Source organism: Heterocephalus glaber, unplaced genomic scaffold (genome assembly GCF_053883595.1).
Source record: "Heterocephalus glaber isolate CG9 unplaced genomic scaffold, H.glaber_assembly_v1.0 deba00001472, whole genome shotgun sequence".
NCBI classification, from domain to species: Eukaryota; Metazoa; Chordata; class Mammalia; order Rodentia; family Bathyergidae; genus Heterocephalus; species Heterocephalus glaber.
In genome coordinates this window covers 81,119,643-81,132,724 of record NW_028258315.1, presented here as the reverse complement: position 1 = coordinate 81,132,724, position 13,082 = coordinate 81,119,643, and the positions used below count along the sequence as shown (strand labels likewise).

The window sequence follows — 13,082 nt, the reverse complement described above, 5'->3', positions numbered from 1 at the left end:
GACTTTGTCAAGATGGCACTGGAGAACATCATCCCCGTCAGGGTAATCATGCTTCTTTACCTTTCCCCAGAAATGTTTCCTTCCCTCATCCCAGCCTGAAGGCATGGCTGTGCCACTGGCTTCAAGATAGTAATATCCCCATGAAGATGGGATTTCATGCAAAAGACGCTAAATAAATACATGTTTTATCACACTTTGCTCACAAATACAGGGTCATACTGTAAGGTGTGATGAATCGATGAGTGAAAATCAGGGCAGTCCCACTCTCCATCACTTTCAGTATCTATCTTGGGGAATTTGCTTCACATCCTCATAAATTCTTGGTCTGTGGAACTTCAGGTAGGAATTCTGCCATTGCACACAGAAATTTTCTCATGGACTATAAAGTTATGCCTGACACCAGACACTTCAGACAACTTGTGCTAAGGGAAAGTTAGGTCATAACAAGAATATTTGACCCTAATTAATGAAAGAAGTAGAGCTGCTTCTGCACAGTAGAAGGATGACTGAATATGTTTAGCACTCAGATGATCCCCTTTGGGCAAGTCTTGGTAATGCCTTACCTATATTTTTAGAAAATGGGCAGCAAGCAAGAACTGAGGAGGGCATGACAACAAGAAAGTCATACTGAAGCAATGAGGATCTGAGTCATGCCAGTGGAGATGGTAGCTGAGAGGGAGAAAAAATTAGAATGGGTAACAGAGAGGGGAAAATGAATGCCAGTTGTGGGAAACCAGCTGTAGAAGCAGACATTATTATTTGTAATAGTAATCTTATTGTGCATTCACCCAAGGAAAAGAGGACCACCATCATCCTGACAGGATACTTCCAGAACATCTACAAAGAACTGTATTTTAAAAATGTAAGAGGTGGAATATTTTGGAAGTCATGATCTACCACAGGGATTTCCATTTGGAACAGGCCAGCCTCTTTCCCTAGCTTCTAAGAGTACTTCTGGTTGACAGACTGGGAATGGTCTGATCAACGGGTGTTAGTCATTTGACCATTATAACAAGCACTTTCTAAAGTTGTCTGACAGGGGTTCTATCTAGGTACCTTCAGCTTCAGAGAATTGCATAGACTGAGGACACCTTCACCAATGGTTCTATTGGACAATACAGAATAAATGAGCAACTGTGTCATAGCCACTAGAGGGAAAGTTAAAAGATACCTCTCAAAAACATCTGAAAGTACCAGAATAAGATTTACTCTTACTTACATTAATCTTCTGATGAAAGGACCTCATAGCTTTATCATTCTACATTACTGATCTTACATATTTGCACAAAATATGAATCAAGCCAATTTGTGATTTAGTCTTTAATATGAAATTAAAGCTGATATCATGAGACATTTGTGAAAAGCTTCCAATTTGGCTGTCAAATACTTCACACAAGCAATTCAAATAGACACACATACACACACATACACACACACATACATAAGGAGGGAGACAGAGAGGGAGAGAAAGAGAGAAACAGAAGAATAGAGAAGGGAACAGAAGAAAATTTTCCATGACACTTAACAAAATATATTGATATATGAAACTAGAGAAGAATGCTGTTAAATAACCATGGGCAGTAAAAACACTGGGAAATTAAAAATATGACCATATATAACTGCTAAATAGCAAACAAATGTGAAGAAAAACTGGAGAAAAGGTCCTCATTATTAAAAACAAAACAAGAAGCTACACGTATAAACAACAGAGAAATTTATAAGAAAGTTGACAAATTAATTCTAATCAGGCTAGTAGATGGGAAAAAGATTGCTGAGAAAATTTGCCTAGAAAATTTGCGTAGTAGCAGCTCATGGAACATGTAGTATATTTCCTAATTTTTTAAATTTAAGAAAAAGTGTATTTACTATTTCTCATAAGTGCAAATCAGGGTATACACCAGCATCAGGCATGCTGGATCCCAGGGCACCAACCTTGTCATCAGGACTCAAGCCTCTCCATCTTTCAGCTTTGCGTCCTTTGCATGGGCTTCATTCTCTCATTGGTTTGTTCATCATGGTACACCTTGTTCATTTGAAATGTTTCTAATCCTACAAAGCTAAAGCATCTAGGTTAAGAGAATTTTTCCTCCTCCCTAAGTTAGTAAGGGCTGAGTTATCACTGAGCCAAATCCTGAATCATACAAACACTCCTGAACGAATACATATGGTCCAGGAGTTAGACTTTGCTGATGGACGAGGTCGAATTATATGTCCACCCACAAAGCCCAGGGTTAGGTCATCTGTCCAAACCACATGGACTGAAAATGGCAAGCAGTGGTTCCAAGAGACATTGGGGAGTTGTTGCAATGAAATGGAATGGACACTGGCAAATCAAGAACTAGTGATGTCCAGGATAGCTTTCATCATTATTACTTTTCTCATATCTGGGAATCACATTGATAAAATTTTTTTAAACGTGAGAACTTAAAATGCTACATAGCAAAATTGAACCCCTACATTCCCCTGGACAACTCATCAAATTGTTTACCAAGTGTGCATTTGTAAACAATTCCTTAGAGTCAACCCAATAGATTTTTCCATGTATAAAGCAGAAAATCAACCACACATCTAAAAGGGTCTGAATTCTTCCTGCTCAGTTATTTGCATGAATGAAGTAAACTATTCAAAAACCCTTAAAAAATTAAAATGGCAGATAATAAGGCCATTTGGGCAAATTCATTCGCATCAACACTTCCCAATGATTAGCACAAAGTGCTACCAAAAAAAACCCAACAACAACAGATCCAACATATTGCCATAAAGTTTTTGAAACCTAAAAAGTGCCAATCATTGATGGCTATGTAGACTAAAAGGAACTCTTATATTTTTCCAACAGTAAGATCCTAGTAATGTAAAAAACAGCAATTTCATTCCCAGGTAAAAATCTCTAGAAAATGTCATAGAACTATGCAGGATAGGCATGTGTAAGAATATTACTAGTAGCAGTCTTTGTAATAACAAAAGTATGGATGCAGATATCTACCTAAAGTAGCATAGACCTACAGCATTTGGTCTATTCATACAGTAGATTAGATATGGAGCATTGTAAGATTTGAAGCATAGCAAAGTGTATCAACATGGATGAATCTCAAACACATAATACTGAGTGGAAAAAAATAAGTAACAGAAATTCACTGGGTAAATGCATATACTATGCTTCTATGGGGGCAGAAAAAATCAATTACATAATGTTTTTAAGGTTGCACATTAGGCACTGTGAAGACAATGCAAAAAAAAATGAGAACAAATGAAAAAGTTTTGATAATGACTACCCCTCAAAAAGAGACTCAAGGGGATGCGATCAGCAAGGAACACACAATTTTTTAAAATTTATATTAAATGTTTTACTTAAAGGCTGTAAACGTGAAAAAAGAACACAACACAGATTACATTATGATGACCAAGGCAGTGTTCTACATGACAAAAATCAAAACAAAACAATTTTATACAGTAAACATACCAGTGGTGAACACAGTACTTGAAATTTAACCCAAGCTACATATGCATAAATGATCTGACTACAGGATTATGCAAAATAAATTCTTTTAGAACACCAGAATACCAACCATTCTGACTATAAACTGACCTATTCTCCTGAAGAGTATTTTGAGACAATTTCTATATGACACGAAGAGAACTGACATAACACTTAAATACTACAAAAATAGTTGAAAATATATCTGTAATGCAGTTCTCTGTAAAATATACAGTTAATCTTATTACTTAAAAAATTGAAAAACAAAAGACCACCATGAATAATGGTGAAAACCTCATCGAAGGAAAATGCTCATCATTTGGATATCATTGGTAGAAAATTGATAAGATTTTGTTGAGGGGAACAAGGAAGGTATCTAATGAAGTCATTCATGTAAAATTTGTTCAAAGATGTTGATAAAGTTGTAAATTTCTGCTTGTACCATCTTAAAATATTATACCATGAACACACTTTCTACTATTTAACAGGAGGACAAAAGAATATCTTGAAGAAAGTGTTTCTCAAAATGAAGTCCAAAGACCCATAAGAATTCTAATGTGCGATCAGTCATAAACATGTTAAACAAACACCCTGTGTGATTATTCTACATTGTGAATAACCTACAGAAAAGAGCAACACTTAAAAGCAACATCATAGAGTTGCACAGAACGCGCCGAATCAGCCCGCTGCAGACAGGCAGGTCTGCGGACGCCTTAGAACGTCGCCAGTTGCATGGAACATGCCGAATCAGCCCGCAGCAATCCACTGGACAGCGCCCCCCCCTTCTGTACAGCCACCTGGTTCCACACTACAAAGACACAGAGGACACTGGACCACCAGACCGCTGTACTGGGTAAGTTGGAGTCATCTTCACCTCCCATCAGGACCAGGACTGTCTTCAGGGGAAGGGCAGCTGGAACCTGCAATACAACTCTGCAGAGTCCAACCCTACAGGAGGACAGGGAGCTCAACTTGGGACTTGCAGCCAGAAATCTGCCTGAATCTCATGGGTCTGCGACTAGCTTGCTGAGACTCATTGACTTATATCTGCACACTGCTGCCCACGTTGTCTATTGTGACAGCAGAGACATACGCTGAAAGAGGCCCTTCATCTTCATGGTTATTTTTCATTCCCAAAATTAGTTTTATTATTTTGGTTTTTTTCTCTTTTCTTTTCTTTTCTTTTGCTCCTCTTATCTTTAATTTTTTTTCCTACTCTTTGCAAATATTTGTTTTTCTGTCCTTTTTCTTTTCTTTTCTTCTTTCTTTTCTCTTTCCTTTCTCTCTCTCTTACACTCACTGTCTTGCTCTCCCACATTGTTCATCTTCCCTTTTTGTCCCGGTTTTGGTCCTCATTCGGAGTTCTTCTTTATTTTCCTATTATTCTCTTTTTCCTTCTCACCTGTGTCCTCTGGCCACACTGCTAACCTTCCCCTATCCTTCTTCCCATCTATCCCTCCCTTCTCAACCCCTTCTAACTCCCCATCCCAAAGGGTAAAGTTGTTATACTGAAGAGTTTATTCACTATATGTTGGGTTGGTCCTCGATCTTGATTTAAGTCACACAGCTAAAGGTGATAGATTAATAACTACCACAAATTGTCATTCTTTAAGAGTTATTTGATACTATGGTGTTGCTGATTGTATGACTTGGGCTAAGGTGTTGTGATTGATCTAAACAGTTTTCCTTCCTGGTATAATGAAAATGAGGTAGCCTCAGAGTCATTAGAGACTCAAAACCTAAAGACTAGCTATATGTGGTAGACACCTCTGAGAAGCAATCATTCCATAAGTGTTTTAAATAGATCAACAAAGATACTTACAATAAACAACTTCATAATATCAACCCAGGAACTAAACCAGGAACAGTACCAAAAACAAAAATGAGAAGGCATTTAAGCAAGTCACAAACCCAGACTTCCACCCCACAAAAGACAATTTCTGGGGGAAATGAGATGCAAAAGTCTGATAATCAACCACCTGGATACCCTGAACCTATAGCACAGGAAGTAACAAAACAGATGAATGAGGCTCTAGAAAAATTCAAACCAGAAATAATCTCCCAGATATCCGCAGAGATGATGAGCAGAGTGAAAGACATGATTAGAGAATCTAGAACAGAAACAGATTAAAAAAAAAGCAACATCATAAACATATTTCTGACATGTTAGAATTCTCTATAAGTTTATGTTGTGAATACTGCTTTTTGTTTTAAAACAAGTTCCAGGCATCAAGAGAAACATACGTGCCTCGGAAATGAATATGTAGAATGTCCATTTTCCTTTGATGTTTTCATTAGTTTCAAACTAAATTATATGAAGAAAAGGCAATGCATGACTACAAGCTTTGGAAAAGTAGTATTTCTCATGAAATGGGGCATCTGAAAAAGATTAAGAGATAATTTATTAAATGTTTACAAATTTTAAATTATTCTACATTTAAGAACAGATTGTTAACTAAAATTAAATTAAATTAAGATTGTATCATTATAACTTATTTACATTTAGATGACAATGATTACCTTTCAAATCTTTGGCATAAAAATGATACTAAAACAGAAGGATGCTATATCGCATCTTAATTTTAGTTAACAATCAAGTTTTAAATTCAGAAAGATTTAAAATTTGTAAACATTTAAGAAATTATCTTTTTACCATTTTTAGATGCCCCATTTCATAAGAACTATTACCTTTCCAAACCTTGTAGTTGTATATTGTCTTTTCTTCATGTAAAAAAGATACAAGTATATGTGTTTTTATTCAAAATTATTGCTAATTTTTGGATTTTCCTGAAGACTACATAAACTGAGCCCAAAAGGTACAGATAATGTGGTTGGAAAGAAACTAGCATAGGTAAGAAATTTTAGAAAAAGTCAAATTGTTTTCTTGTATCATAAGTAAAAAGAAAAAGTATTAGGCATTATGTCCCACTCAACAGATGGAATGCATATACAAGTGTGGTTAACAAGTGATTGCCTCATTGTTATTTAAATCAGTTCATAAAAATCTAATCTATGAACAGAAATTCCGCATTCTCTATTATAGACATAAGAATTAAATATTACATCTAAATATAACTTCAAATCAATAAATTAAAATTAACTTCCATGGAATTCTGAAATGGTTAATTCTATCCAGGCTGATAACAAGTTTTTCCACGCATTAAATGGCAACATAAGCAAAATGCATAGTTGAAAAATGAGGATCAGACCCATTCTTCTTCATACATCGTAAGATGATTGATATACTCAAAACCTGCAAATCCATATCCATCAAGCTCCCTCACAATGTCATTATCATCTGGGGTGAGCTGGACAGGTTCATTAGTAAATTGAGGCTCAAAGTCGTCCAAACCAAATCCCTCAGAGATATTTGGTTTAAAGGGAGGCACCACCTGCTTTTGCTCCATCATGTCCCAGTCCACATTTTGAAAGAATGGATGCTCCTGAACATTAGCAAAGCCCCTGTGAGGGTGACAACCCAGTTGTTCTTTTGGGTCCCTGTTGAGAAAACTCTCCAGGACACTTGCAGCTTTAACAGACAGACAACAAGGTATGAAAATGTCTCTTTCCAAAATTATTTGCAAGATATTCTCAATTGAGTTTTCACAAAGGTTATCAGAACTCTCATCAAGACGGAATGGAGACTGTCCGATCATCGCCTCATATATTAGTACTCCGAGAGTCCACCAGTTCACACCAAAACCATAATCTTCTCCTCTTACAATTTCTGGAGCCAGGTAATTAGGAGTGCCGCAGAAAGTGCTGGTCATATCTCCTGGCTGTAAGCCTTCCTTACACAAGCAATAATCAGTGAGTTTAATGTGCCCTTCTGAGTCCAGTGGTATGCTTTCCAATTTTAAATTTCTATACAGTATCCCTCACTGATGAAGTTAGTTGAATGCTAAACTGATTTCTGCAGAGTAAAACCTGGGCATGTTCTTCAGGAAGCATTATTTGTTGGTACACACAAAACAATAGATCTCCCCCATTTATATAGTCTAGAACAAATAACAGTCTGCTTTTTGTCTGGAAGAATGCAGTCCAACAAGAAAAGGACAATTGGATGCCTGCTGTAAAACGTGCTTCTCTGTCTGTACCCGATCAATGTTGACACGCACTTTTTTTACTGCTTTCATTGCATACATACGATCTGATTTTGTCAGTTGGACTAAGTACTTTCCCATAACTTCCTCTGCCAATCACTTGGAGCAAATCAAAGTCCTCAAGACCTAAACCAGATGAAGCTTTGACACTTTCCCTGTTGTTCCCTGCCTCATTCTCTTCATCAACTTCTTCTAAAGCCTCATGAGTTGAAAGGTTATGTGGGATCACTGTGTGTGGATGGTCTGAAGCTATGGATGATGGATCAACTGCCACCATGGTCTCTGATGGTAAAGAATGCTGCCCACATTCAACTGTGACAAGTTTATGGCACTTCTTGTGAACCGAGAGTTTATAGTTGGTGCCCTTATACACCTGGGGGCCAAGTCCCCCTACAAGGTCTGTGCAGACAGCACAGCAAGCCTGCCTGCTGAAGTGTTTGGCCTGAAAAACATGGCCATTCACATAATACAGCTTTCTCCAGCAGCCTGCAGCTCTATGGTGGATGGATTTCTCTTCTCCTGGACAAGGCACTTTAGGATGTTCTGATATACAAGGTGATGCATGACTTAAGAGCTCAGAATCCTCCTTTAGCTCAGAAAGCCTAACGACTTCTTCTAACTCTAACTGAGGTGCTGCAGTATGCAGGTCTCCTTCCTCCTCTACCCAGTATGTGGTGAAAAGCTGTTTATTGTCCAAACACCACACATCTTGCTCTTTATCACACAAGCCCTCAAAGGAGCTGGAATTCTCAAGAGACCTTGTCATGATGTCTCTTCCCAAAATTAGGACCAGTTGGGTAGAGGTGTGGGTGGTGGAGGTGCCCGGGAAGAAGGGACCATAGATGGGTTGGCTGCTCAGGGAAATGGGCAGGAAGGGCTCAGAGAATGAGTGCGGCCTAACTGGCTGCAGGGACCACACTGGCTGGAATTCTGCAAGGCTCTCTGTGAAGATGTCTCCAGTAGTGGTGGCCAGGCCTGGGTGGATGTACACCAGGCTTCTCTGTGTCTCTCAGGGGTGGGTGGCTGTGACTTCAGTCTCCCTCCCTGGACTTTGACTCTAGGTTTTCTGTGCCCGGCTCTGGGGAGACCTGCCCAGAGCTACTGGGTGTTTCTAGGCCTGATGATTCTTGCCCCGCACTCTTCCCAGTTTCTGTGCCATTGGTATTTGGGCTTAGGGAGCCTTCACTGGAGTATCTTGATTTTGGTAGGTCACTGGGATTCATTCCTGGGGAGACCTTCCCTGGGGTGTCTGTGACAGTCCTGTGCCTGCTGTAGCATGGCCTGAAGTGTCTGGATGGAGTCAGCCATCTTTTTAATCTTTCACAGATACTTTCTCTGCCTGGGGTCCTGACACTACGGCCTGGCCTCTCGAAGTAAAGCAGCTCAGCATGTTCGCTGTTGACTGTCTCTGGCCAAGTGCAGTCGGGAGATGGCAGTTAGTAGATTGTGATGCCTGTTAGCAAGGGTTCCATGTTCTGTTTGGAGATGTTGCCAAGGGAGTGAGGTCATGTCTTGGGGTTCCATAACCTGAGTCTCCATGTGAGAGAAAACCCTATGGCCCATTTTTTTCTTCATAGTAAATAAATCAGTGGCCACTTATTTTATTACTTTTAAGTATCTATGAATGTTTTTATCTATTTATCATCTATCTGTTAGTTTTTCACATTTGAAATCCTGGGGCTTGTACCTTGTATCTCCACAGTGTACTGTCGGTATATCCTCAGACATTTTTTTTTTTTTCAGATAAACAGCAAAAGTCTCTCTAAGTCACCTAATCGGTCAGGTAGGACTCCACCTTGGGATCTTACCTGAGCTGCCCAGAGTCGTGGGATTACAGTCAAAAACCATCCTGCCTGATCCAGTGTGGTATTTAGAAACATCAATACTAGGAAAACTTTTGGTGATATTAGGCCTTGGTGATATCTTCACTTTTAGAGCAACATGTGTGCACTGACACCTTGCATGTGGCAGGCACAGTGCTGAGGGTCTTTCCATATAAAGGAGGCATATTTGTGAAAATACAGTGGTAGGGATTTATACTTAAAGAGCAATGAAATTTTAGAATGCTTGTCTTTCTTAGCATCATTTCCACTTAATTAGGTCATACTGTGACTTTCTATAAAATTTCCAGAATGATTTTCCTTAAGAGATACATATGTAACTTTGGGGTGTTGGATTAATAGCTGGCAGTAGCTTTGAGGTGCAAACAAATGAGTAATTATTCATTCTTTGCTAATGATCTAAATACCGAAGTGTAGTATTCAGTATAGTAACATACTGTGTTTCCCAGAAAATAAGACCTAAGTGGAAATATCTAGCTGGAACCAGCCCTAGCTGTTTATTATTGCGGTGATGGCCAGTGTTATGCAGAAAATTGTACCTCACTATTGTCTTGTTCTATGGCTACTCTGTTATGGCAGGTAAAACAAGATAGGCTAACTGGGGTTGCCATTTTTTCTAGTTAGGTCTTAATTTTGGGAAAACACAGCAGAGAGAGGCAGGAGAGCATGTGGTGACTGCATGACAGAGTCTTCGTAAAGGCTAGAAACCATCACCCCAGGGGTGATGATGAACATATATATATAGCATTTGAAGCTTTCCTATTGGCCACTTATAATCACTTCCTATCCTCCTATCTCAATCAGCCCATGTACCTTGTGTCCCAAGTGGGTAATTTGCATTTTCTAGATGCAAGGAAGCTGTAACCATTCAGCATGTAGTTTTTTTGGGTTTTTGTTTTGGTACTGGGGATCGAACTCAGATCCTTGTGCTTGCAAGGCAGGTGGCAGAACCACTGAGCTAAATCCCTGGCCCTAGTTTTTTGGTTTTTGATGAGCTTATAAAATCAGTATAACCATGTGGATGAGAGAAAAATGATCCAAAGCAGTGCTCCACCCCTCAACATAAGAAAGCTGACTTGTGAAATAGGAGCAGTATCTTCCCCAATGAGAGAGTCATTCTGTGATCAAGTAGTGTGCCCCAAAAAGATCATGAATGGGGCAGCAGAGGCAAAGACTAATCAATGGACCAGAGTCTGACTAAAGACAGCACCTGGGATGAAAATGGAAAACCAGAACCCAGGGCTGTGGACATTAATTCCAACCACCTAATTGAACCCCCCACCTTGTGGTCTACAACCAGCAGAGAAAAAAGGGCTGAATGTGTTTCCCATCTACCAAAAGGAGCCCGACACACTTTGGCATGAATTGCAACCACAGTCTGGGGAAGAATAAACAGCCAGACCTCCAGTGCAAGGGGAGCAGCTCAAAACCCCATAGGCACTAAAGCTAGGCATAGAAAATCATGTCTGTCTGGATCCCCAAACTGCAGTTCATAGAAAGAAACCACTCATGCAATAACACAGTAATGTTTTCCTCAACTCAATTCTTTTTGCTTTTCCTATTTTGTATTATTTTTATTTTTCCTTTTTTTAAAGATTTGAAGTTTTTCTCTCGCTTTCTTTCTCTTCTTTTTATCTATTATTTTTGCCTTTTATCTTTTCCAACTTTTTTCTTTATTTCTGTTCTTGCTTTTTTCTTCTTTTTCTTGTTTGTTCTTTTCAATGACTGTTCTCTATTACAATTAACTTTCTTTTACTCCTTAATAGGACTTCCTATCATACTTTCTTTCCTCCTTCATATACTACCAATTAATTTTTCAAATCTTACTTTAAAAAATTTTTCCACTCCCTCTATTCTTACTAGAATAACTACTAAGCTTTATGAATTTCTAGATAAATAGTTAACTTTACACTATTGCTGTTGAGTAATACTGTGCTATTGTTAGTAGAGGTAAAGTTGGTTCATTTAGTAGATATTTAGTGTAGGTCAATAGTAGGACAGTATTTGGTTTATCTGAATGCTCATACTGTAATTATACATTTCGATGGACAAGGCTGTTACTTTATTGGTCATTAGATTTTCCAATATTCAGTTTGTATTTAATGCTATACTGATGCTGATTTTAATATTATGCCTAAAGTGTCATAGCTGTTGTGATTAATTGGCTTTCTTGTGGGGCCAACATGTAGTTTGTTGAGGGGCCATTAACAATACTGTGTCCTATTCTGGGAGAACTGGGTCCTGGGCCAAAATAGTGCAACCTTTCATCTCATGTAAACAGATGTGGTTGGACCCTGTAACAGAAGCAAAGACCAGTAGTTAGTGACATCCAGAGGACACCACTCACAAGTGGACATTAATCAATGAAGTCTCCATACCAGAACAAAAAACTTTCCACTACAATAATCCTGTAAGCCTCAATGTAAAACAAACAAACAAAAATAGTAACATGCAAAGACAACCCAATAAATACCTCCAAAAACTTCCATCTTCCCCAATTCTTATCCATGGGATATCAAAAGGATAAACCCCAAACCCTCACACCCAAATTATTTGATATGATATCAGAGGATATAACAAAATAGTCCAACAAAGTTATTGGCAAGATCACAGTAAATACAAGTAACAAGATATTTGCCCAATTAAACAAAATCATCAGCAAGTCTAAAGTAAATTAATAGAAAGATAGAAGAGCTAAGTAAAATGGTGCAAAACTTGCATGATCAACACAGAAGAGAATTAGAGTTCATAAAAGGACTTCTAACAGCAATTCAGGGGATTACAAATTCTATTGAAAGTAATGTCAGAAGCGACCCATGTGAGGACAGTCTCAGGACTGGCAGAAGGGCTGTTGTCAGTGACCAAGTAATGACAGACATCTTAAAAACAACAAAGGCCATAAAAATTGGATCCAACAGCTCCTAGATGATCCAAGGAAAACTAATCTGAGATTAATTGGAATAAGTGAAAAATCAAAATCTAGCACTAATGGCATAAAACCCCTGTTAACTGAGATGATAGCTGAAAACTTTCCAAATAAAGTAAAAGGATTTATCATACAGAAAAGTGAGGGATATGGAACCCCAAATATCTATGATCAGAAAAGAACTTCCCCATGACACATGATAGTCAAAATCTTGGAAGTCCAATGCAAGAATAAAATCATAAAAACAGTTAGAGAAAAGCAAAATTTCACTTATAAAGGGAAACTCATTAGAATTGCATCAGACTTCTCAACAGAAACTTTAAAGGCCAGGAGAGCATGGAGTAAAGTGCTTCAAACCCTAAGAGTGCAATTTCCAATACAGGCTGATCTATCCTGCAAAGGTATCTTTCAAAATTGATGGAGAAATAAGATACTTTCATGATAAAAGCACCAAAGATTCATGACCACCAAACCAGCACGCCACAAAATTCTCAAGCATACTGTAGAAAGAGACAGTGAAGCTGACAATGGCATAATGTCTAATAGAGTGAATATACTAGGTAACGTTACGGTGGTAGCAGTATTTTACCACATTTTCTGATGATAAATCAAGTCACAGCATCCAGTCTATGGTCAAAATGAAAGAAACCACAGGAGAGCATAATACCTAGGAGTCCATGCTTCATTCTGGGCCATTTAGATACAACTCTAGCACATTCATTGCACTTTTAATTTGC

At 38.3% G+C, this 13,082-nt stretch overlaps 1 long non-coding RNA gene across 1 annotated transcript in view; it reads left to right on the top strand.

Moving 5' to 3' along the window:
- Positions 1 to 13,082, top strand: part of LOC110345687 (uncharacterized) — a 203,762-nt gene that overhangs the window by 83,508 nt on the left and 107,172 nt on the right. The window contains exon 3 of the long non-coding RNA XR_015439544.1: positions 3,964 to 4,328. This is a non-coding gene — a long non-coding RNA (uncharacterized LOC110345687). The remainder of the gene's footprint in view (positions 1 to 3,963; positions 4,329 to 13,082) is intronic.